General features: G+C 39.1%; 1 pseudogene; it reads left to right on the forward strand.

Moving 5' to 3' along the window:
- The first annotated feature begins 24,156 nt into the window (after positions 1-24,156).
- Positions 24,157-24,566, forward strand: LOC123934575 (annotated as a pseudogene).
- The last annotated feature ends 3,304 nt before the right edge of the window (positions 24,567-27,870 follow it).

Genomic DNA, 27,870 nt, shown 5'->3' on the forward strand with positions numbered 1-27,870 from the left:
GGCAGCAAGGGGGGAGAAGAAAGTTATTCCTCGAGAATCATAATAATGTTTTCTTTAAAATATCCTCAAAAAGGGATACTTGAGTGGCTCAGTTAGTTAAGTGTCTGCCTTTGGCTCAGATCCTGATCCCAGGGTCCTGGGATTGAGTCCTGCATCAGGCTCCTTGCTCAGTGGGGAGCCTGCTTCTCCCTCTGCTGGTTGCTCCACCTGCTTGTGCTCAGGTGCACGCAGTCTCTCTCTAACAAATAAAATCCTTAAAAAAATGAAATATCCTCAAATGGGGGCATATGGGTGGCTCAGTGGTTAAACATCTGCCTTCGGCTCAGATCATGATCCCAGTGTCCTAGGGTTGAGCTCCACATTGGGCTCCCTGCTCTATCGGGAGTCTGCTTCTCCCTCCCTCTGCCCCTTCCCTGGCTTGTGCACACACACACACGCAGTCTCTTTCTCAAATAAATAAATAAAATCTTTAAAAAGGTTTTATAAGAGGGATATTAATGGTTCAGTAAGTCCTGGTTACACAATGTGCAGTCCTCAGACCAGCAGCGTCAGTGTCATCTGGGAGCATGTCAGGAATGCAGAATTTCGGGCCTTGCCCCAGACTTGCTGAAACAGAATCTGCATTTGAGCAAGATCCCCAGACGATTTGCACATTAAGCCCTGAAAATCACTCCATAAATCTCTGCTTCTCAAGTTTGGCTGCTCTTTGGTATAAAATGTGGGAGTTTGAAAAACTACTGACAGCATTCCAGCCCCCAGAGATTCTGATTTCATTTGTATGGACTGTGGCTAGGCATAGAGAGTATGAAAATCTCACCAGGGATTTCTAATGAACAGATAATTTTGAGAATCATTGCTCTTAAAAATAATACCCAGCATCATATTCATTATGCAAAAATAACAGTAATGATAATAATAATAAGTAAATGAGAGGAGTAATATTTTGAGATAATATAGTCTTCAGAAAGCACACATGAAGGAAAACATGGAAACTAATTATTTAAAATATTTTGTCTCATTTTCACATGAATGGTGCTGAGTTTATCAGGTGAGAAGAATGATGAGGGGTTAGGAAAGAAGTGGTAGGACTTGATACATGGGGTGAAGCATCGTAAGCTAGAACTTAGAAAGTACCAGAATACAGGGCCTTCAATAACAAAGGTTCAGTACGTATATGAGTGTGGTCAGCACCAAGTTTACCTTTGCAAAACTGAGACTCCAGGAAATGACAAGTAGGTTCCCTGCCCTGTGGACAGCACTCATAGATACACTGGACATCTAGGGAATTTATAGGACAAAAGGGCAAATCAGGGCTTAGCACCACCTTAGTTCGGATCCTCACGTACTCTTGATTGTTCTATAGCACTGAGCTCCTAACTGGTCTCTCTGCCTCTCATCATCCACTACCCCATTCATCTTCTAAATGCTTCCAGAGTGATCTTTCTAAAGTATGATTCTGACCCCATCAACACTTTGCTTTAACAATACTCCAAACACAGTCCACTGCATGAAGACTCACCTCCTTACCAAAATGGGAGGGAACTAAGATTTACTGAGCATTAGATACTTCTTTTGTTCTTCACAGCAAATCTGTGAAGTAGGTGTTATCAATCCCATTGTACAAATGAAGAAACAAATACTCGTTTTCCAGGGGAGAATATTTAATGGGAGAGACAAAATCAGAATCCTGATCTGCCTGTATCTCTGCTACCGCCCTAGCATGATGTACAAGACCCCTCATAATTGAACGAGCTTTCTGGATTCTTTGCTCAATTCCCCCCCAATATTACACAGACATTATACATCCCCAACCACATCATGCTTCTTGCTGTTCCTTTAACATTTAATCTCCTTTCACATCTCCATACTTTTGAACATGGTATTTGTTTCTAGAACATCCTCTTTTAAAAAAGGGAACTCTAACAGAGCCTTCCAAATTCAAGTTCACTGACTGTTTCTGCATGAACCCTTCCCAGAACTTCTCATATAGGTTTTGCCTCTCCCATCTTCAGTGTAATCATAGTATCTTCCACATGTTTTATTGGCCTTTGATCTATTGTTTTGTAATTATTCTGAAGTATTTTTCCCCCTAATACAAAATGATGTTCTTGAGGATGTAAATCATGCCTTACTCACTTTTATAAGTAGCATCTCCTTGATCTTGGGATCTCTACCAGTCAATTCAGGCTAAGTTATACTGTAGAATGATTAGCACCCCAAAACTCAATGGCCTACAAACAGAAAAGGTGTGTTTCTTGCTTGTGATATCATGGGTAGGTGGCTCTTTCTCATGCTATCTTCGCTCCATGACCAGAGCTGATAGAGCAGATTCCATCGGAACATGTCTGGTTATGTGACCAAAGAAAGATAGGGTGATCCATGAGATTATAAACAAATTTTCTTCTTAGACTTGACGCACATCAATTTTACCCATATTTCATTGGCTTAAGCAAGTCATATGGCTACTTCTAATTTCATCAGTGCTGTGATAGATAATTTTCCTGCAGGAATGAGTAGTACATGAGCATTACTGATATCCATGAGACAGGAATGTAAGCCTCTCCATACTATCTACCACAGGGCCATCTATACTTCAGGAACTCTTCCCATTCCTCCCACAGTGAAGTTGCATTTTACACAAACTTGTGTGTTCATTTTAAATATTAAGCTATTGAAATATTCATAAAATATTACAGTAAGCCTAAAATTTAAATAACTCAGATTTCTTTCTTTGCAATACTCACCCCAAAATCCCAATTTCAAAACCAGATGGCCAAGTAAATCAAGAAGTCTGCTGTGTTGCCAAGTGGTAACACTGTTTAAGGGGCATGTGGAAACACCATCATCCTTTGTTAGGACTAGACTTATTATAGGAGGTATCAGGGAACATATTTCTTATATACAGTTTCACCTATTACAGGCAAACCATCCATATTTCAACTCTATCCACAACTCTTGCACTATTAAACAGGTAATTCCCACTTTGATCTCTGATATGACAACTAACCACTTCTCCCACAGACTTCAAAGTGAGTCAGATTGCTTCTCCTCTTCATGCATGTAAGGAATGTAAGCATAATGCTAAGATCCAGAGTCTGTTTTATAGATCAGATGGCTCGCAGCATCAGATTTTATAATCAGGATCTGTAGCATTCTCCTGGTTAATGCAAAAGAACACTGAAGTCCTGGTTCTCTTTTCCATTCTCCAGGCAATTAACAAACCAGTGAAGTGTGCTCGGAAAGTTTTTCTTTCTTTGTCAATATTGGCCAAGTAAAAACTTGGTCCGAGAAGGTTAAACTCTGCCTAACAACTGGTACCCAAAAAGGGGGGAGATTCCTATCAAATATAGACCTTTTATATTTAACATACTAGTATCGTGGAGACATTCATCACAGAGTCTATTACTATAGTTAGTATGTGGCAATACAGTTGTGTTTAGTTAAGATGTAAACTCTCACTCCTGCTCCAAGGGTTCCATGTACACCCACACATGTCATGTTGCTCCTCCAAATAGCATAATGTGCTTTCAAAACATGCACTGAGGGCGTACAATTTTCCATAACAGTTATTCTGAGGATAAATTAGAAAAAGGTTTTGCCCAAATATGAGCAATTAACTCAAATAAGATCATTAAAATGTTTTAGACCTAAATATTGAAATATTTATGGAGGTCACTGAGACACTATGCATGTACAGACCTCTGGAAAGCTCAGACTCTGTCAATGAGTCTATTTGTCGATATGCTCTGCATGTTTGGCTTCTTTGGATTTTTGAACAGTAACATTCTTCATTTAGCATATTTTTAAAATAAAGACATTATTTATTTATTTGACAGAGAGAGATCACAAGTAGGCAGAGCAGCAGGCAGAAAGAGAGGGGGAAGCAGGCTCCCTGCTGAGCAGAGAGCCCGATGTGGGGCTCGATTCCAGGACCCTGAGACCATGACCTGAGCTGAAGGCAGAGGCTTAACCCACTGAGCCACCCAGGCGCCCCAAGAAGTTTTTTAATTTTTTTTAAAGATTTTATTTATTTATTTGACGGACAGAGATCACAAGTAGGCAGAGAGACAGGCAGAGAGAGAGGAGGAAGCAGGCTCCCCGCAGAGCAGACAGCCCGATGCGGGGCTTGATCCCAGGACCCTGAGATCATGATCTGAGCTGAAGGCAGAGGCCTTAACCCACTGAGCCACCCAGGCGCCCCAAGAAGTTTGTACTTCTTAATCCTTCGCCTATTTTGCCTTTCTCCCCTCCCCCTTGGCCACCCCCAATTTGTTCTCTGTATTTATCAGTCTGTTCCTGTTAGATTGTTCATTTGTTTTGCGTGTTTAGACTCCATATATAAGTGAAATCATATGGTATTTGTCTTTCTTCATCTGACTTATTTCATTTAGTGTAATTCCCTCTAGTTTCATCTATGTTGTCACAAATGACAAGATCTCATTCTTTTTATGGTGGGGTAATATTCTATTGTATATATGTACCACACCTTCTTTATCCATTCATCAGACAGCAGACACTTGGGCCATTTCTGTAATTTGGCTATTGTAGATAATGCTACTGTAAACATCAGAGCACATGTATCCTTCTGAATTATTTTTTTATGTGTTCTTTGGGTAAATATTTAGTAGCACATTGGCTGGATCATAAGGTAGTTCTATTTTTTTTCCATTTTATTTATTTTTTCAGCATAACAGTATTCATTGTTTTTGCACAACACCCAGTGCTCCATGCAAAACGTGCCCTCCCCATTACCCACCACCTGTTCCCCCAACCTCCCACCCCTGACCCTTCAAAACCCTCAGGTTGTTTTTCAGAGTCCATAGTCTCTTATGGTTCACCTCCCCTTCCAAATTTTTTTTTTAAATAAACATATAATGTATTTTTATCCCCAGGGGTACAGGTCTGTGAATCGCCAGGTGTACACACTTCACAGCACTCACGATAGCACATACCCTCCCCAATGTCCATAGCCCCCTCCCCCTCTCCCAATCCCACCTCCCCCCAGCAACCCCCAGTTTGTTTTGTGAGATTAAGAGTCATTTATGGTTTGTCTCCCTCCCAGTCCCATCTTGTTTCATTTATTCTTCTCCTCTCCCCCTAACCTCCCATGTTTCTTCTCCATGTCCTCATATCAGGGAGATCATATGATAGTTGTCTTTCTCCGATTGACTTATTTCACTAAGCATGATACGCTCTAGTTTCATCCACGTCGTCGCAAATGGCAAGATTTCATTTCTTTTGATGGCTGCATAGTATTCCATTGTGTATATATACCACATCTTCTTTATCCATTCATCTGTTGATGGACATCCAGTGATCCGAAGGGGCACGTGTACCCGGATGTTTATAGCAGCAATGTCTACAATAGCCAAACTATGGTAGTTCTATTTTTAGCCTTTTGAGGAACCTCCAAATTGTTCTCCAAAGTGGCTGCATCAGTTTGCATTCCCACCAATAGTGCAAGAGGGTCCCCCTTTCTCCACATCCTCACCAACACCTGTTGTTTCTTGTGTTGTTGATTTTAGCCATTCTGACAGGTATGAGTGATGTCTCATTGTAGTTTTGATTTGTATTTTCTTGATATGAGTAATGTTGAGCATATTTTCATGTGTCTGTTGGCTATCTGGATGTCTTTGGAAAGATGTCTATTCATGTTTTCTGCCCATTTTTTAAATTGGATAATTGGGTTCTTGGGTGTTGAGTTTGATAAGTTCTTTATAGATTTTGGATACTAACCCTTTATCAAATTTGTCATTTGCAAATATCTTCTCCCATTCCGTAGGTCACCTTTTAGTTTAGTTGATTGTTCAAATGCTATATTTAAACATAAGACACTATTTGGCTGTTTTCTTAAGTACACATTTTCACTAAAGTTAATGAGCATTTTAAATCGTGTCAAACAATATTATGATAGTAGAGTACTCCAATAGACAGAAATCCACTTTACACAGACTGGATTTATTGCCTTTCAATATGTGTGTGGGACTACTCCCAACAAATAGAAACCCTCAAGCATCATGATACTGGCATCAAGATAAAGCACAGAAAAGAATCACACTCACGCCTCCAAAATCACATGCCTATAGAATGTGTTCCTTGGTCTGATTGATAAAAATGTGAAAAACATGGCCCATTCTATAATTCTGGCCTACCAGATCGCTCCAGGATATTCACCATAAACTTTTCTTTGTAGGAAAAGGGGGAGTGAGGGTTCTTTTTAAATACAACCACTGACGCTTAGAAATTATATAGAGAAAATGTGCATTATGGGCACCTGGGTGGCTCAGTCAGTTAAGTGTCCAACTCTTGATTTTGGCTTTGGGTCATGATCTCAGGGTTATTATATCATGCCCTGAGTCAGGTTTCATGCTGAGCATGGAGCCTGTTTAAGATTGTCTCTCTTTCCTTCTGCACCCCCCACTTGCACTCTCTCTCTCTCTCAAAAAAAAAAAAAATGTGTATTAGCTCAACATCTCCATAAATGGTGATGGTATTAACAACTTGTTGTCCATTTGTTATCTCTCATGCTCTGTCCAGCCACATTTGTTTCTTTTCAGTGCCTTGACCATGCCAAGATATTTCCCACCTGAGGGCTTTGGTTCACCTGTTTCTTCCACCTGAAAGGCTCTCCCTTCCCCTGGTAAATCCCATGTACACTCCAGGGCTTGACTTAATTATCACTTTCAAGAGAAAATATGCCCTTTGGAAATGCATCTATTCAGGTCCGGTGCCCATTTTTTACTTGAATTATTTACTTTTTTGGTGTTGAATTCTTCAAGTTTTTAATATGTTTTGGATAGTAACCCCTTGTCAGATTTGTCATTTGCAAATATTCCCTCCTATCCAGTAGGTTGCATTTTAGTTTTGTTGATGTTTGTTTGTTGTTGTTTTGTTGAAAAGTTTGCTGTGCTTTTCAAAACTCTTGTTTTATTTTTTCCTTTTAGGAGCTTTATGGCTTCATTTATCACATGTACATATAAATTTGAGAATGATGTAAGAAAGTGGTAGTTTCATTCTTTTTCATGGAGCTGTCCAATTTTCCTAACATCATTTGTTGAAGAGACTGTCTTTTCCCCATCATATGTTCTTGCCTCCTCTGTTGTAGATTATTTGACCACATAAGCATGGGTTTATTTCTGGGCTTTCTATCCTGTTCCACAGATCTATAGGTCTTTTTTGGTGCCAGTACTATGCTATTTTGATTTCTATAATTTTGTAGTGTTCAGATGGCCAACAAACACCTGAAAAGAGGCTCAACATCACCCATCATCAGGGAAATGCAAATCAAAACCACAATGAGATATCGCCTCACACCTATCAGAATGGCTAGTATCAAAAAGTCAAGAAATAGAAGTGTTGGCAAGGGTGTGAGAAGAAAGTAATCCTCTCCACTGATGGTGGGAATGTAAATTGGTACAGGCACTAGGGAAAACAGTATGGAGGTTCCTCAAAAAATTAAAACTAGAAATACTGTATGATCCAGTAATTCCACTACTGGGTATTTACTCAAAGAAAACAGAAACACTAATATGAAAAGATCTGTGCACCCCTATGTTTATTGTAATATTAGGTACAATAACCAAGATGTGAAAGAAATCTATGTGTCCATTTCACTCATGGTATCACTCATATGTAGAATTTAAGAAATAAAACAAATGAGCAAAGGGGGAGAAAAGAGAGAGAGCAGCAAACCAAGAAACAGACTCAACTCTAGAGAACAAACTGAGGGTTGCCGGGGGGTGGGGTGGTTAGGGGATGGGTGAAATAGGTGATAGGGATTGAGGAGGACACTTGTGATGAGCACTGGGTATTATAGGCAAGTGCTGAATTCCTATACTATACATCTGAAACTAATATTACACAATATTTTGCTATATGTTAGTTAACTAGAACTTAAATAAAAAATACAGCATTTGATATTTTTTGCTTCTTTTCTGGATAATTACTGAATATCTATCAGCATCTTGCCTCGTGTTACTTCCTTAGGTATATCTTCTCTGAAAAATGAATTTTCCTTCACTTTCAGATTTTTATTGAAAACTTTTGGAATGTTCATGTCATTTCAATGTCTCTGCCATGTCTCTTATTAAAAGGCTCTGGTTGGGTAAGGTTAGGTTTGTCTGTTTATGGCACTCAGTCATTAAATCCAAAATGTCCCCATACATTGCTATTACAATATCATTGGTTATATTCCTTATGCTGTATCTTATTCCTGTGATTTATTTATTCCATGACTGGAAGCCTGTATCTCCAGATTGTTTTGGCTGTTTGTGGTTTCTTACAATTCCATATTCCATCAGGAATGTGAGACCATCTACTATTTCCACAGGTCCATAGTTAAATCCCATGGGGTGGGTATGTTCTGGCTTTTAAGGAATGATTTTTTTATCCCAGCCACACAGAATTGGTCAAGGTGGTAGTTGACTCTCACAGTTGTCATGGAGTCTATCCTATTGTTCAGCTCTTCAAATAATCACATGTCCATGGGGTCCCATTATTACCCCCACAGAGTAAAGAAGACAAGCATGCAGAATGTCCATACATGAACTATTGTGGCAATTTCTCTCAAGTTTACTTGAAGGTGTCTAGCTTCAGCAAACAACAAACATTCAGCAATTTTTCAGAGCTAGGATTTATCATCCACAAAGTTGTGTTATTGAAACATAATTTTTCACCCTCATTTTCAAGGATAGCCAAATCAAGTCTAGTTCATTTGAAAAACAAATCCAACTGTAACAAAGTTGGCCTTTTTTTTTAAAGATTTTTTAAAAAAATTTATTTGGGAGAGGGGGAGCGGGCTATGGACATTGGGGAGGGGAGGCGAACCATAAGAGACTATGTACTCTGAAAAACAACCTGAAGGTTTTGAAGGGTCAGGGGTGGGAGGTTGGGGCAACCTGAGGGTTTTGAAGGGTCAGGGGTGGGAGGTTGGGGGAACAGGTGGTGGGTAATGGGGAGGGCACGTTTTGCATGGAGCACTGGGTGTTGTGCAAAAAGAATGAATACTGTTACACTGAAAAAATAAATAAAATGAAAAAAAAAATTTATTTGACAGACAGAGATCACAAGTAGGCAGAGAGGCAGGCAGAGAGAGAGAGGAGGAAGCAGGCTCCCTGAGAGCAAAGAGCCCGATATGGGGCTTGATCCCAGGGACCTGAGATGAAGGCAGAGACTTTAACCCACTGAGCCACCCAGGTGCCCCCAAAGTTGGCCTTTTTGTTGACATAAACTCAGCCAGAGTAGTGATTGACCATACAGGTTCTTTAAAACATGCTCTGCTGAAACTTTTCATAAGGACTCCCTAGATTGAACTTGTAATAGTCTCCTGAGGCTAGAAGACAAACCAAATACTTGCCTGCAATACCTGTAGATTTGAGTGAGTTCCCCAAAACATCTTGAGGTTTCCAGCACCTGCTAGGAGGTGACATTCTTCACTCACCTGCAAGGCTGCTGTGAACTCTGTAAGTGAGGTAACAAGCCAGCATTTCCAAGGAGCTGTATTAGTTTCATAAAGTCGACCTTAATTCCTTTAGGCTATGTGGTCATGTCTGAGTCTATGCATATCTTTCTCAAATATGACATTCCAGTCAAAGCCTGGGTAATATAACCAACGTTTCCAATGATGTACTATTAGAAGGAGAATAGACTCTTATTGAACTTATGCAAACAACTGTAATTACCAAGAAAGAAAGAATGCCCACTTGAAAGTTCTGAACCCTGCAGGGTTCATATAGAAAAATTAAATGTTTCACTTTGTTCCCAAAGGAGTATTTTATCATATTTCTGTAAGTCCTATATATCTTAAGAGAAAACTTACATAATTTGGAAGAGCACATGTTAGGGAACCAGCAATGTTTAAAAAAAAGTCATAAAAATTATAATCCTCTTTCTCAATTCATTTAGTTCCATGTCATTCTGGTTCTGTTCGAATACAGCTTTCTCATTTGTTCTGGAAATTGCTACTTAACTTGGTTTTACTGTCTTAAAGATATCAGAAACCTGTGTTTGTCAAAAGTCCTTCTCAGGAATCTCCTTGAAGATGAAACTCATTTTGCAAGAAGATAAGAACAATAATTACAGATGACAAAAAACTCAAAAATAGACATGGTTGAAGATCTGATGAGAGTTCATTATAATGCAGTTGACAAGGAAATCCAGTTATTATTGTAACACGCACCATTTCAATAATCAAAATATCAAGTGATAACCTTACACCAAGACACATTAAATCTTTAGGAATTTTATGTATTTTCTAGAACAGTTATAGCATTTTCCTATATAACACAACCTAGGGCTTATTATCATTTGTTTGACAGTGCTTCCCATGTAACTTAACATACCAAATAAATAAGCCTAGTTAGTCAAAAAGCATTCATTCAGAATTTAAATCTTGGGAATTGGGGCGCCTGGGTGGCTCAGTGGGTTAAAGCCTCTGCCTTCGGCTCAGGTCATGATCTCAGGGTCCTGGGATCGAGCCCCACATCGGGCTCTCTGCTCCGCAGGGAGCCTGCTTCCTCCTCTCTCTCTGCCTGCTTCTCTGCCTAGTTGTGATTTCTCTCTGTCAAATAAATAAAATATTTAAAAAAAATAAATCTTGGGAATTTTGTTAAAAAATCTGAGAAGGTTTTGGGGTGCCTTGGTGGTTCAGTCAGTTGAGCATCTGACTCTTCATTTCAGCTCAGATCATGATCTCAGGGTTCTGGGGTCACGCCCCAAGTCAGGCTCCATGCTCAGTGGAGTGGAGAGTCTGCTGGAGATTCTGTCTCTCCTTCTGCCTCAGCCCCTCCCCCATGAGTGTGCAAACTTGCTCTTGCTCTTTCTCTCTCTCTCAAATAAATAAATCTTAAAAAAATCTCAGAAGGTTTTAAAGCACATACCTAAATAGGACTAGAGGTCATTACCCAATTCAATATTTATAAATGACCAAGGTAGCAGTAAGGGATTTGACAGGAAGTTATAGAGTTGCTAGCAAACTTTGGTTCCATTAATACCGAGAAGGTTTAATTTTAAGTAATCAAGATAAAGACAAAACATAGGAGCTTTGGTTTTCTGGGTGGATGAAGAAAAAGAAAAAAACACTTCATTTACACTTTTCTTATCAAGAGTGGACCAATAATCCAAGAAAACTTTGTCTTTTTAACAGAAAAAAAGCAGAATTTTATTCTTATATCAATGTACTTTTAAAATCCTTTCATTTCAGGGTGCCTGGCTGACTTGATTGGTAGCTTGCAACCCCCCCTTTTTTTAAAGATTTATTTATTTATTTATTTATTTGAGAAAGAGAGCACAAGAGCATGAATAGGGTGGTGGGAGGCAATGGGAGAGGGGAAGTAGACTTCCCGCTGATCAGGGAACTGGACAGACAAGGGGTGGGGGTGCTCCATCCCAGGATCATGACCTGAGCCAAAGGCAGATGCCCAACTGACTGAGTGACCAAGACACACTTGCTTGTGACTCTTGATCTCAGAGTTGTGAGTTTGAGCCCCACGCTGGGTGCAGATTTTACTCAAAATGTTTAAGATATCCATTCATTTCAAACTTAGTCCTCACCACACATAAGATTCTTTTCCAAATATTACCCTTCATTAAACCTACAACTTTCTTTTTCTTTCAGATTTTGTCCTATGCCTCCTCTCTGTTTAAATAACCAGTCTCTTTTTAAGACAAAATTGCTTTTTTTGTCCCTCAACAAAATGTATTCCCATTTTTAATACCTTTCCCATATATCTCCTACTTTCCTACATATAGAGTTGTTTTCCTTATTTCCATCAGTCGTAATTACATTGAGCCAAATTTTAACTCTTAGAAGCCTTAGTCTCCAATGAAAAGCAGTAACCATTTGTGAACTGTATGTTACACCAGAATCCTTTGGATTGACAAATTTATGATTACATTTCATAATTTCTAGAAACATGCTTTTCCACAGTATAGTCTTTTAATAAAGCATAAAACATTTACTAACAAATCCAAGTAAAAAAAAACTTTAGTTTCTCTGCAGTAAGAAGCCAAAAGCACAAACCTATGTTCAGTAATCAATGCTTTAGTATTTTATCTTATTTGGAAAAGACATAGATACCCAGTGAATTCAATCCAGTTTATCATTTAACTTAGCAGCACTTCCAAGTTTCAGGTTACCAAAGATTTTGAAAGCTATTTAAAAGTTTTACCTAAAGGGGAGCCTGGGTGGCTCAGTGGGTTAAAGCCTCTGCCTTCGGCTCAGATCATGATCCCAGGGTCCAGGGATTGAGCCCCGCATCAGGCTCTCTGCTCAGTGGGGAGCCTGCTTCCCTTCCTCTCTCTGCCTGTCTCTCTGCCTGCTTGTAATCTCTGTCTGTCAAATAAATAAATAAATAAATAAATAAATAAATAGAATCTTAAAAAAAGTTTTACCTATATACCTTTTTATTTATTCAACCTACTTGTTCTTTACAATTACCCATGAAAACTACATGAGACAAAATCACCATCATTTTATGTCATCCTTTTGCCAACAAACTGCAGCAGAAATAACATGAACTTCTTTAACCTTTAGTAAACCTTGATAGAATAAAAGTACTATATTTAATGCTGATAACTCTAAAACATGTCTATCTTAATTAAAATAACAAATTAGCTTTAATACAAAATGTGCTGCACCTGTGTCCACTAAAACTCCATCAATTTGTTCCCTACTATCAGTTTTTATCTGGGACATCTGTAGGGAAATCAGAAGTGGATGGTTTAAGTCCATCCCGGGTCCCTGGTCCCTTTCATGTTGATTTGGAAGGTGTTCCAGCTTGAACCTCATAAAGAGGTGGCCCAACAGCTTGGGGTGCCCTTTGCTCCTTGACAGTGTGGGAAGGAGAAGCAGGAGCCAATGGCATTGGAGGCACTGGGGATGGTCTAGGAGCCAGTTATGCAAGTCGTGCCTGTGGTGGTGCAGGAACAGCAGGAGGAGGAGATGGAGGCAGAGGCTCAATGATGTCACCAGAAAGTCCAGGGGCAGATTAGATTCAAGTTCCTTTTTTTTTTTTCCCTCCTGTCTCTCCCTCCTGCCAAACAGGTGGTTTTTGTTTTCTGTTTTTTTTGTTTTGTTTTTCTGATTGCTTTTCCTTCCTCTGGACCATTTACTTACTGTCCTAATGGACTTTCTTTGAGAACAGGAGTATTCTCCCATCTTTCTGGGAAAAACCAAACATCTCCAAGGCAAGCTAAGAGAGTCAAACCCAAACTCCTTATTTGGAGGCAACAGCATGGGAGGAAGGAATCCAAGAAAGTCATTCCATAGCCATCTTTCCTCTGAGCCTGGCATGCATGACAAGGAGGTGTTACAATAAAAATCTTATTCAGGGGGGCGCCTGGGTGACTCAGTGGGTTAAAGCCTCTGCTTTCGGCTCAGGTCATGGTCCCAGGGTCTTGGGATCGAGCCCCGCATCAGGCTCTCTGCTCAGCAGGGAGCCTGCTTCCTCCTCCTCTCTGCCTGCCTCTCTGCCTATTTGTGATCTCTATCTATCAAATAAATAAATAAAATTTAAAAAAAATCTTATTCAGGGCGTCTGGGTGGCTCAGATGGTTGAGCATCTGTCTTCAGCTCGGGTCATGGTCCTAGGGTCCTGGGATCGAGACCCATGTTGGGCTCCTGGCTGAGATGGAAGCCTGTTTCTCCCTCTCCCACCTCCCCTGCTTATGTTTTCTCTCTATCTCCCTTTCTGTCAAATAAATTTTTAAAAATTTTGAAAAAAAGTCATCTTCTTCTTAGTCACAGGTCCCTTTGGTTTATTCAAAATTTGGTCTTGGAGGCTATTTAGTGTGATAGAGATGGGACTTCCCATTATACACAAATTTAACATAATACAGCATAACCCCCCTACACACAGCAAAACAAATCTGTTCCAAATTCCAAATAAATTGACCATTTATTAAGTCCCTTTCAGTTTATCTCAAAGCCACACCTTTCTAACAGGAAAAGCACGCACAAGAAAACAAAAACCACAAATGAGGAACTTGCCTCCATGCGCACCCCCACCAACTCACGGGTCCTGAAGCTTGTCAGCTTCCCCAAATGCTCCTTTCCACTCAAAGCAAAAAGTGAAATTGGCAGCTAGAATCACTTTGGAATCAGCAGGGAAATTTCCCCCCTGAGACCAACATAGTCTTGGCAGCTGCAGGGACAGATGTGTGGATTCCCTCCCTAAGACCTCTTGGCCCCCAGCAGCTAACCTCCTCCAGCCAGGGGACTTCCTAGCCCTGGAAATGAACCTGGAAACCCTAATGCGATGTCATGGCTGCACCTTGGGATTCCCAAGGGAACTGGATGCCAAAGGAACTGTGGCTTCTGGCTGGCTCACCAGAATGTGTTACCAAAACCCCAGTTTGGCTGCCTATTGCTCCAAAGGCCAATACTCAAGAGCCAACTTTTCACTGGGAAGGAATATGAGTTTTATTCAGGAGGGAAGAAGGTGAACTCTTGTCCCAAAAACGACTCCAGAGTTTCCAAGGTTTCTGCCTGGCCCAGTGTTTTTGTTTGTTTGTTTGTTTGTTTTTGTTTTTGTTTTTGTTTTTTTTTAAGAGTTGAGGGTAGTTAATCAATATAGGAAGTACAGTGGTCTCTGTCATTTTTGATTATGTGCAAACTCGATGATGCCAGCTACAGACCTTTATCTCAGTGCTCAGAGGTTGTGCAAGGGGGTCTGGTTCCTTAGTGCCTGGGGGTTGTGTAAGAGTACTCTGTTGTTTTTTTTTTTTTCCTAGGAAAGAATGCTGGCTCTATAGATATACAAAGAAAGGTTACTTAGTCACTGGGGCTAAGGGTGCTGGCTAAAGCTTAAAGACTCCTTGGTTGGCCAGAGGGGTGCAGGTGGCTTCAGTCTGTCTAGCTGCGCTGTTCTTTATTTTTAAACTAATGGAGTAAGAGACTCTTAACTCTGGGAAACAAACTGAGGGTTTAGAGAGGGGAGATGGGTGGAAGATGGGGTAAGTGGGAGATGGGCATTAAGGAGTGCACTTGGTGGAATGAGTACTAGGTGTTAAATGCAACTGATGAATCAATAAACACTATCTCTGAAGACTAATAATACACTATATGTTAATTAATTGAATTTAAATGTAAAAATAAGTTAAAATAAAAGTCCTACAAGAGTGCAAAAAAAAAGTGGAGCATTGACATCTCCAGCTATTACTATTGAACTGTTTCTCCCTTCAGTTCTGTTGGATTTTGCCTCATATATATTGGAGCTCTGTTGTTGAATGTATCTATGTTTATAAATGCTATATTTTCTCGATGGATTGACCCACTAATCCTAATAGATTAATCCAGTTACATTTAATGTAATTGCTGATAAGGAAGGAATTACCTCAGCCATTCTGCTTCTTTTTCTGTATTCATACATTTTTGTTCCTCAGTTCATCCATTACTGACTTTTCCTGTGTTTTATTGGATTTTTCTTCTCTTTTGGTTCCCTTCTTAGTTCCTTTACAATATATTGTTAAATTATTTTCTCCATGATTGCCTTGGGGATTACAATTAACATCTTAATTTACAACAATCTAGTTCACGTTAAAACTAACTTAAACTCAAGAAATTCAAGAATATAGAGAGATGGCTCATGGTTTTAGGCCATAGGGGAACAAGATAACTTAAGGATGCTTCCCAGATGAGGATAAACTCAGAAAAAGCAGGGAGAGACAAACCCAGAACAGTGTCCAGGCAACCTGAAGAAAGTAATTCCAAATCAAAGGATTCTTTAAGTGGCTTTGGAATTCAAGGAAAGGTAATTTGAAAGGAAAACAGGAGACTCCTACATGCTCAGGTAAACAGGTTAACAGAGCCTTTTGAAATATGCCTTTGATCCAACTCATGGGTGACTGGACAATCCAAATGGTGAATGGTAGTTAACTCAAATTATTTTTTGAGAAAAGATGATATGTAGAATATAAATATTTAATGGTTAGAATTTTCTATTTTGGAACATGAGTGAGAAAATATTTGTAGATAGGAAAGTAGATGGCAACAGTACACTCTGTATAAACAAGGATACAGTATCACATTTTACCCTGGAGAGAAATTCTGTACCTTCTTATCACTTGCTTTTGCAAAAACAGTGGTAACCATTACATTTGAAGGATTACTAGTATCCTTATATTTAAAAATACACATTAAGAGTGTCTTTCTATCAGAAATTCAGGATGAGTTTTAAACAATGGAAGCCAGTGTTTCCAAATAAGATTTTCTTTTTCCAAAATTATATACATCATCAGTGTATTTACCATCAAAAAACTATGGAAAGGAAGGAAGAATTGAGGGAAGGAAGGAAGATAGGGAGGGAAGGTAGGGTGGAGAAAGGGAGGAAAAGGAAAAATGAGACTTTTCACCTGTGAAGTCACTTTTAAGAGATAAACTACACAAAAATTTTTAAGACTTTATTATTTTTAGTTTAATTTAAGGATTTGGCACTTTCTTTTTTAAATTTAAATTCAATTAGCCAACATATAGTAACACCATTAGGTTCAGATGTAGAGTTTAGTGGTACATCAGTTGCATATAACACCCAGAGGTCATCACATCATGTACTCTTCTTAGTGCCCATCACCTAGTTAGCCCATCCCCCAACCCCCCTCCCTTCTGTAACCCTCCGTTTGTTTCCTAGAGTTAAGAGTCTCTCATGGTTTGTCTCCCTCTCTGATTTCTTCCCATTCAGTTTTCTCTCCCTTCCCCTATGATTCTCTGCGCTATTTGAATAATTTAAGTAAGGGTTTTACCTCCTAGGTCAACTCTGAAGAGCATATTGAGGTGTGTTTTTGGTGTTATTATTTAAATATTTGTTATTCTGTATGTACATGTGTGCTGGTAAAGCCTAATGAGCCAAAGATTACCAGAGACGGGCCTATAATCGACAAATCATATTTATTACATCTACAGAGTGGGAGGGGTGTCCTCAGAGGGACTGTGGATTCCTGCTCTCAACAAGAAGGATGGAGGCATGTTCTATGAGGTTCAGACTTCTGTTAAAGGATTCCCTGGAGGGTCTTAGCAAAGTGAGGGCATTTCCAAACTGATTAGTGTTCTGAGGCAGGATCAGGGGAAGCAGAGATTGACTCAGCATTGGGAATTGTTATGATTCAAGGGCAGTTTAGCAACTGGGTATTCCCAATAATAGATAGGAAGAGCAGAACGTACTTGGGAGCATAATTGGTAAGAAGGTAGTAAATGCTCAAAACTGGGTTGAAGTGGGTGGTGCAGGAAAGATGTTAGGCTCAAAGCCAATGGCTAAGAAAGAATTCTTGAGACATATTTGGTGCAACAAGGTCGTTTTATTAAAGTACAGGGACAGGACCCGTGGGCAGAGAGAGCTGCATGGGGGTCATAAGGAGTGACCCATTATATACTTTCAAGTTGGCAGGGAGTTAGGGATAATGTAAATCTCTAAGGAATTTTGGAAGAAAGATTTCCAGGACCTGGAGAAGGATAGCTATTGTTGGAAAGGGTCATTTATCAGTGTCTAAAAATACCTAAGTCATGAAACCCTCTGGATGTATATCAGTGGGCCATATGCTTGGGGAATGATTGCCAACATGTATCTTGGGGGAGGGGGTAGAGATAGAGGCAGTTTCCAAAAGAATTTTTAATATGTTAAAGTAGACTTATAGGATCCTGGGGGGTTGGGCTAAGATCACCTGTTGCCCTTATCAAACTGTCAACATCTAGGGAGTTGAGTCCCTAGAAGGAATGTCACTCTGCCTATTTCAAGGACTTGTCAATGGGCTGTAAGTAGTAAGGAAATTAAATATTTTTTCTTCTGTCTTTGTTTCCCACATCAGTGGGGAGAGTAGTTGTGTAGCCTTGAGTGAACCAGTATTTCCTGTTAATTTTGCAGCTACTATTGTCTGTGTCTGTCCTCCCAGCATGACTAACAACAGAGCGGCTTTTCTCTATTTTAATCCAAGACAGTTTTGTTTTTTTCAGTCTCAGACAGATTTTTTACTCCTTCAGGGTATATATTCTAGTCACCTCTTGAATGTCATATATAATTAAGAGCTTGTTCAGTTTTAAATGACATTAAGTCTTTAAGGGTACTCTTTAGTGCAAAAGCACAATGACAAAGTAATTTCTATTCTTTTGGTTAAATTTAAATTCTCTTTTAAAAATGGACTAGGAAGTCAAAGTCTCTAGGATCTCCTTTTCTCTGTCTTTATCATTGACTCTTAGGGGACATAAAACAGGAGAGTTAATCAAATTTGGCCTCCAGCAGCTCTCCTATGGTTTTTTAAATCCTTCAGACCAGTAAGGAGCTAGTTTTATGCAAAGCTGGGTCATAAATAAACTGGCCCAGGGTATTGCAAACTGCTTGAGGGCAAGGATCTTGTTTTATTCACATTTGTGCCCCCTCACAGCTTAACACAAGGCCTTGTATATATGACTCTCAATAAATATTTGCTGGGTTGAATCCTATTTGGAAAAGAACTTTGAGAGCACTCCATAAAAGATTGAGTATATTATGAGACGAGAAAGAGAGAAATGTTGATCTTAACTGTACCTGGAAGTGTGTATGTCATTTTAATGCTTTCCCAAAGGCTAAAGGATAATCAATCTCGAGACACAAAACCATGCTCTTTTTTTTTCAATTAAAAAAAAAAGTGAGCTCCCACATAGATTTAGAGAAATAATGGCCTATCCTTTATTGAATGCCTTAAAATCATGCCTTAGTCGTGTTTTGTTTTTCCACCAGTCTATCTAAAGTTGATTAAATATATAAATATCTATAAAAATGTAGAATCATAATAATGGTATTCATCCTTATTAGTTAGCGTATTAACCATTTACAGTCACAATGACTCTATTCAGCCTATGACTTGTATTAATTTCGGGAACATCAAGTATTCCTCAACACAATGAAATCTATTGGTAATAATGGTATCCTTTGTTATTTTGTCTCTTTTGAGAAGCTGGGTCTGTGAGCTGTAGAATATTAGGTAATAGTTTGTATTTCTTTTGTTTTACTTTAAAAAAAAAAACCCTTTTTTCCTTCAAACCTGTTTATTTAGGCAGTGGGGAAAAGCTTTGTTGTGAATTGAGTCTATAGCCATAGTTTGAACAGCACATTTGTTTTAGGATTCCCTGTATGATTTGTGTGTGTGTGTGTGTGTGTGTGTGTGTGTGTGTGTATGTGTGTAGGACATTAGACAGTTTCCCAGGGGTGTGCTCAATAAGAGAGGAACATTCAAAGGGATGTGAGAGCTCAGGCAATTCAGAGATCTCTTTGGTTGTGGGAACACTGGAGGTAATTTCATGGAGGCTTTCAGTGGGCAGCAAGTGTTTCCTAAGGAAGGGAATGGGGTGATACTAGAGAGACATGAGAAAATCCTCTGGGAACTTCAAGTTTTCCAGTTTAGTGTGGAGAAATTTTAAGGTTAATTTGGGTCAGCTGTAGTGAGAGGCAGTTTTGATTTGGAGTCCCCTCAAAGTTGCTTCTGAGCAAAGGATTTGGATGAATGTAGGTCATTTATATTTGGGAATTATTCTCAAGAAGAGTAAATGAGGAAGTGAGATGGTGAAGGGAGAAAAGCACCACCCCACTCCAAAAAAATCTTTCACTGAAGAGTGAGTTACCTCTGTGGGCAGCTGGGGCCCAATCCCTTTGGGGAACTTCCTGCGAAACCATGTGGAACATAGTGCAGAATTATTCCACTGGCAGAGGAGGAAGCCAGGGTATTTATCTTTGAAGTCTCTTTCCCTACTGGTTGAGAGTTGAAAAATATGGATTACAACATGACCACACTTCTACATTGCTACCGCAGGCAGCTAGTCCAACTCCCAAGTGCTGGGGATATCTCTCAGCACAGACAAGGAAGGAGACAAGGAAGGAGAAAGACAAAAGCTCAAGATGAAAATGTGACGACAGGTTGCAAACTGTCTCCATGTGCAGTTTCAAGTGAGCTCAGGCAAGCTGAGTGTATGGGAAGGGACATCAAAAGAGTCTACTGTGAAGGCCTTGAATGCCAAGGTGAGGATTTTTCAGTAGTTGATGAAACTCTTGAGGTCAGCCGAGAAATTGAGTGAAGGCAGGTGTACCAGGAAGATGCATATTGAATTGCTTGGAGGATAAATACCGGAAGGCAGGACAACCAGATGTGGAACTGTAGATATAATTTGTGCAATAGTTTATCAGGTTTTGAAATATCTGTGGTGTAGGTAGAGTGGGTCACGGTGGGAATAGAGAGAAGAAATGTTCTGGGTAAGGTTTCAAGAAAATGTGTTAAATGATCATTTCTGAGGTCATATGATAGAGAGGGGGTTGAGAAGTAATAGGAAGTTAGAAACTTTCTATTAAAAGTAGGTAACTTAACTTTTTTTGAGACTGAATCATTTGGAGATTCATCACAAGCTGGACAATACACAGCTGTGGGGGGAGGGGTACAGAGAAATTATGAAATCAGTTTTTGTCCGGTCAGTTCAGAATTACAGGGACATTAAAACCTCTCTGATTCTCTCCAGTCTCATTTCCACCTCTGGGACAGATTCTGGTTTGAGTCATGGTTCTCAGTTTTGCTACCCATTAGAATTATCTGAGGAGGCTTGTAAAAATCCTGATGTCTAGGCCTCTCCCCAGGCCAATTAGATCAGACTCTCTAGGCGTGACATCCAGGCTTCAGTGGTTTTTAAAGCTCCCTGGATGATTCCAAGGTGCAGTCATGCTCGAGAATGACTGGGTTATAGTCATAAAGTATTTAATAAGTTCTACTTTAATATTCAGCATTCAGTCATCAGTTCTAATTCTGGCTTTGTCCCTGTAACTGGGTTTTTGCTTTTTCCTGGAAAAAATTATCTTTCTAATTCAACCGCTATGGTAACTGCTTCCTGCTGCCTTGATAGCATTCCCAGCACCCAAATCCTCTCTTTCTGCCAAGCTTCCCCAGCCTTGACCAATCTCTGAACTTTAGTTCTAAGGTTAGAGCTTTGTTGGCAGGCATTTCTGATGTCAGTAGCCTGCCAGCCTGAAGGTGTTCGTCACAGTCCCGTGTCCCATCCCGAGCCACAGGAAGACTCGAGGCTCAAGACAGCTCAGATCCTCCCAAGTTCACAGCTAAAGTAAGGTTTGTTTCTCCTGACTTATTTTTTTATCATTCTTTCCTATTATGTAATAAGAATCTGTTATGTTTCCCTTTTCTGGGAGAGCTGAGTGAAGCTTTGGTTCAGATTTTTTTGAAATGTGAAATACATGGTGTGGAACACTTGCTGTCAAGAAATTGAAGCAAGTTGACAGGACAGAATGCACCTCTTCCTAACTGCTCCTCCTACTGCCACAGAAGACGCCGAACCCAAAAAGTAGGGTCTTTTACAACTTCCTCAACACATGTAGCCTCTTACCCTGCAACTCTCTCAGCGGGACCTCTTCCCCCCAGCTTCGGTTTGGGAGATGTTTCTCTCCTTCCCCCATCCAGTCTGAGCCCTTGTGCTATGGAGTCTGGACTTTTTTTTTTTTTTAAGCAAGCTTACCTCGTTAATTTTCATCTCCCTCCAATTACTTAGATCTCTAAAAGGCTGTTTGTATCTTACATCTTTAAAACAAACAGACAACAAACAATCAAACAATAATCTCTTATTTGGTCTTAAATTTTCCTCAAGGCAGTATTATGCTTCCTTCTTCCCTTGACTGCACGATGAGTTAGAAGAGTAGTCTACACTCAGTGAATTCACTCCTTCAATATATTACAAGTGGACTTAGGACAGTCTTCTTTACCGAAACTGCTATTACAGGGGTTCTCAGTGACCTTCCTGTTGCTAAAACTAGATAAATGTTTCACGAATTGTTTGATGTTCGCGCTATACCATTTAACAATTTCACTCAATATCCCCTTGACACCTCTTGTCCACCATGGAGTCCCATCATTGCCTTGCCCCTTTGGCCACTCTGCATTGTTTTCCTTTACAGGATTCTCTCCCTGCACTCTTACTTTAAACATTATTTTTCATTGCAATAGCCCGTGTTGACATTCTTCTAAACTCATGTACTTTCCATGAGTCAATTCTTGCCTATTGTTAATTCCGAAGTCTTTACATCCCCACCCAAGTATCGTGTCCTAAATTGCATTTTTTTTCAGCCTTCCTCTGTATGTACCATAAACACCTCAAATTCCACCTAGAACTTTCCAAGCCATCACCACCTAGTTACCACCTCTACCACTCTACTGAACATACTTGGGGAAAGATGTCCAGTGCTCAAGTAGATGAAAAACCCAGTGGACAGTCCCTCCTTATGGAATGTATCTTACTTCCAGGATTTTATATTCTCCTGTGTCATATACTTCCTTTCTGAACATTTCTTCTCCCTCTCCTATACACTTTTCTTTTCCTGCTTGCTCCGTGGCTCTTGTTATTTCCCAGACTTTTGAGCTGGTACAGTTACCAGGTAGCACCTTCTGAGGGAATCTTCATGCCTGGTATGGTGGAAGAATATGTGTCATGGAAAGAAAATTAGGGTTGTTTTTTAATCCATTCAACCTCTCTGTGTCTTTTTGAAGTTTTTATTTAAATTCCATTTAGTTAACATACAGGGTAATATTTGTTTCAGGAGTAGAATTCAATGATCCATCACTTATATACAACACCTGGTGCTCAGCACAAGTGCCCTCCTTAATCCCCATCACCCATCTAGCCCATCCCCCACCTCCCTCCATCAACCCTCAATTTGTTCTCTATAGTTAAGAGACTGTTTTATGGTTTGGCCCTCTTTTTCCCCCATGTTCATCTGTTTCATTTCTTAAATTCCACATGAGTGAAATCATATGGTGTTTGTCTTTCTCTGACTGACTTATTTCACTTAGTGTAATACTCTCTAGCTCCATCCATGTCATTGCAAATGACAAGATTTTATTCTTTTTGATAGCTGAGTGATATTCATATATATATGAATATCACTCAGCTATACACACACACACACACACACACACACACACACACACACATACTCATACCAGTTCTTATTTATCCATTCATCAGTTGATGGACATCTGGGCTAGTTCTGCAATTTGGCTATTGTTGATAGTGGTGCTATAAACATCAGGCTCATGTGCCCCTTTGAATCAGCATTTTTGTATCTTTTGGATAAATAAATACTTAGTAGTTCAACTGCTGGTCATAGGGTAGTTCTATTTTTGAATTTTTGAGAAACCTCCATACTGTTTTCCAGAGTGGCTGAACCAGTTTGCATTCCCACCAACAGTATATGAGGGTTCCCCTTTCTCCACATGCTTGCCAACACTTGTTATTTCCTGTTATTAATTATAGCCATTTCAACATTATTTATTTATTTGACAGAGGGAGAGATCACAAGTAGGCAGAGAGGCAGGCAGAGAGAGAGGGGGAAGCAGGCTCCCCGCTGAGCAGAGAGCCCAATGCAGGACCCTGAGATCATGACCTGAGCCGAAGGCAGAGGCTTAAACCACTGAGCCACCCAGGTGCCCCTCAGCAATGTTTTTTACTTCCTTAGCATCCTCCCCTTTCTGAATGTCATGTTGGCCTGAACACTTTAGTTATGTCCCAGAATGTTTGGCTGTAATTCATGATCCCGTACTATTAAGGCAATAGAAATTTTTGCTGCGTTACATCTGGAAGTCTTTTCTCCTTGTTAGCCGTAGTGTAGCATTATTGCTTCCCATGCCCTTGTTCTTTACTAATAGAATAACCTTATGGCTCAGTTTACTGAGATAGTCCCAGTTTATGCCAGCTGTCCTGGTATAATTATTAAAACTGACTCCTGTCTGGAACCCTAGGGAACCAAAGAGTCCTAGGGACATAGTACAGTAAAAAGACTCGGTAAAAAGACCTGAGAAAGTTGTTTTTGAACTCCTAGGTTTACCCTCCACCTGGGCATACATAGATCTGGTGTTAGGTAGGTACCAAAGGCCTAATGGACTAAACCTAACAGATAGACCTCCACCCAGGTCCCAAACTAACCACTGGGTGGTGCCCTTGAGGGACAGTTCTAAATTACTTGCAAAGCCTTCAACAATTGCCCTGACTTTGGTACTACAGCCCACAGAAGGTAGGTTGAAACTTGCAGCCTGAATCAAATGAGGTCAAGTATATGCTATCACAAAAATATCCTAGCCCAAGGAGGGGTGGCTGCATACATTGAAGGACACAACAGCAGAACTGGTTTCTTTTGCAAGATCGAAATCATGGCAGGTCTAGAAACTAATGCCAAATTCCATTTCACTGGTATCAGAAAATATTTCAACTCTTATATTCTCACAGACAGAATGAATTGTGTACTGGACACATAGAGAGGCATTGCTTTAGTGTTCTTTTTTTTTAAACTATTTTATTTATTTATTTGACAGAGAGAGATCACAAGTAAATAGAGAGGCAGGCAGAGAGAGAGAGAGAGAGAGAGGGAAGCAGGCTCCCTGCCGAGCAGGGCTCGATCCCAGGACCCTGAGATCATGACCTGAGCCGAAGGCAGCGGCTTAACCCACTGAGCCACCCAGGCGCCCCTGCTTTAGTGTTCTTATACTTCAAGTTAAGGTCAGAAAAAACACCAGCTGTGAGAGGAACATCAATGAATTTGAAGCTCTACCTTATCTGTTAAATTCTCATATCTGGAGAAGCTAATGTCAGCTCATCATATGATACTCAATTTACACAAAAAATTGTGAACCTAGAAAAAAGTTCTTAGCCCATTCAAGTGAGCTAAAAAATCAACACCCTTTATAGATTTTAAACAAGACCCAGTGTCATAATATAATATTCAAAATGTCCAAGAAACAATCCAAAATTACTCAGCATATGAAGTACTCCAGCAATCTCAACTCACATGGAAAAAGACATTGAACAGGTGCCAGCAAGATGACACATATAATGGAATTTTCTGACAGACTTTAAATAGCTGTAATAAAATTGCTAGGAAGACCAATCATACTTTTGAAATGCATGTTAGAAGTATCTGCAAAGATATAGAGTATGTAAAGTACATATGGAGTATGTAAAGAAGAACCAAATGGAAATTTAGGACTGAAAAACACAGCTGAAATTTTAAAAACTTACTTGATAGACTCAGTAGCAGAATAGAGGAGAGAGAGGAAAGAGTTAGTGAACTTGAAGATATATTAATAGAAATTATCAAGTCAGAGCAATGCATAGGAAAAAAAGAGTAAAATAATTGATCCAAATGGACCTGTGAGTTTACAATAAAATTTCTAACTTTCATGTCATTAGAATTCTAAAAGAAGTATATGGTGTTGAAATATACTTGAAGAAATAATAGTTTAAAACTTCCCCAATCCTACAAAAGACCTACAAATTCAAGAAACTGAATATACCCTAAACAGGATAAAACTCAAAAATTCAAGTGTAGAAACATTACAATCAAAAATTAAACAGCTCAAAACCAAAGACAAACAAAATCTTGAAAGCAGCCAGAGAAAAATGAGGCATTGCCTATAGTAGAATGATTATTCAAATGACAATGGATTTCTCTATCAGGGAAGGGCAAATCAGAACTACAATAAGATATCACCTTACACATGTCAGAATAGCTAGAATCAAGAAGATAAGAAAGTACAAGTTTTGGCAAGGATGTGTAAAAAAAGGAAACCCTTATGCACTGTTGGTGGGAATGCTAATTGGTGCAGCCACTGTGGGAAAAAGTATGGATGTTCCTTAAAAGTGAAAATAAAATTATTGTATGATCCAGTAATTCCACCACTGGGTATCTACCTAAAAAGAACAAAAAACACTAATTCAAAAAGATATGTGCATCCCTATGTTTATTTTTTTTTTAAGATTTTTTTAAATTTTATTTATTTGAAAGACAGAGATCACAAGTAGGCAGAGAGGCAGGCAGAGAGAGAGGAAGGGAAGCAGGCCCCCTGCTGAGCAGAGAGACCGATGCGGGGCTCCATCACAGGACTCTGGGATCATGACCCGAGCCGAAGGCAGAGGCTTTAACCCACTGAGCCACCCAGGTACCCCATCATCCCTATGTTTATTGTGGCAGGATTTACAATAGCCAAGAAATAGAAGCAGTGCATATCCATCCATAGATGAATGGATAAAGAAGATGTACATATTTATGTAATAGACTATTACTCAGCCATAAGAAAGAATGTAATCTTGCCATCTACAACAATATGTATGAACTTAGAAGGTCTAATATTAAATGAAATAAGTCAAACAGAGAAAGATAAGGACCATATGATTTCACTCATATGTGAAATTTAAGAAACAAATGTGCAAAGAAACACACACACACACACACACACACAACCACTCTTAAATACAGAGAACAAATATGATTGCCAGAGAGGAGACAGGTGGGGTGATAGGTGAAAAAGATAAAGAGAATTAAGAGTATACTTATGATGATGATCACTGAGTAATGCATACAATTCTTGGATAAGTATACTTGGATAAGTATATAACTAATATAATATTGTTATGTTAATTACACTTCAATAAATATAAATAACATGAAATAAAAATGAATAAAGAAGTTTCTCATTAATAACCATGGTGGCCAGAAAAAAAGGAGTAGAACCTTTTTAAAATGCTGGAAGAAAACTACGAATTCAGAAGTCTTTATTCAGAGAAAGTATCCTTCCAGAATACAGGTGAAATAAAGACACTCTTAGATGAAGGAAACTCTTAATAACTGCTAAAGCAAACTGTTCGGATAGGAAGGAAGTGATACAGCCCTGCTGTGATCAGCCCTGTTGATTTTAGCCCAGTGAGATTGTTTTTGGACTTCTGACTTCCAGAACTGTTACAGAATACATTTGTGTTATATACCACTAAAAATAAATAAATAAATAAATAAATAAATTCTAGTTAGGTAACACACACACAAAAAAAAAAAGATAAAGAAAGGAAGTGATACCAAGGGGTGAAAGCTGGAACATTAGGAATGAAGGAAGAAAGCCAGCATTTGTAAATATATGAGGAACAGAGAGAGAGGATAGGAATTACCAGTATCTGAAATGAAAGGCTATCACTAAAAACCCCACAGACGTGGAAAGGATAGGGATAACATTTTGAACAACTCTGTGAATTACTTAGATGAAATGCACCAATTCCTTGAAAACCACAAATCATCAAAACTCACCCAACGTGAACTATATAATTTGAATAGCCCTATAACTACTAAATATATATAAAAACACAATCTAGATCTTGATTATATATAACTTGTATCTTGATTATACAATAATCTGTATCTTGAAAACTACAAAAAACTGAGAAAGTAATCAGAAAAGACCTTAATACATGAAAAGACATACCGTGTTCCTGGATTGGAAGACACAACAAATTAGGGATCTTAATCATCCCCAAATTGCTCAGTCATTTTACAACAATACTAATAAAAATTCTAGCAGGATTTTTTTTTGTAAAAATAGGCAAACTGACTCTAAAATTTGTATGAAGGGAAAATGAAGTAGAATAGCTAAAACAACTTTGAGAAAGAAGAGTAAATATGATTTCACTCATATGTGGAATTTAAGAAACAAAAGAAAGAGCAAAGGGAAAAAAAGAGAAGGAGGCAAACCAAGAAACAGACTCTTAACTATAGAGATGGTTACCAGAGGGGGAGGTGGCCAGGGGGATGGGTGAAATCAGTGATGCGGGATTCAGGAGGGCACTTGTGATGAACACTGGGTTTTGTATCAAAGTGCGAATCACTATATTGTACACCTGAAACTGTATTACACTGTATGTTAATGAAGTCAAATTTATAGTAAAACTTTAAAAAAGAAGAAGAAATAGGAGGAACAATTCTAATAGATATTAACACTTACTATATCGCTATAACTATAAAGCTATATAGCTTTACTACAAATAAGAAAGTATGGTATTGGAGGGTAGATAGACATATAGAGTAATAGAACAGAGAGTCCAGA

This window comes from Meles meles, chromosome X (genome assembly GCF_922984935.1).
Source record: "Meles meles chromosome X, mMelMel3.1 paternal haplotype, whole genome shotgun sequence".
Taxonomy (NCBI): Eukaryota; Metazoa; Chordata; class Mammalia; order Carnivora; family Mustelidae; genus Meles; species Meles meles.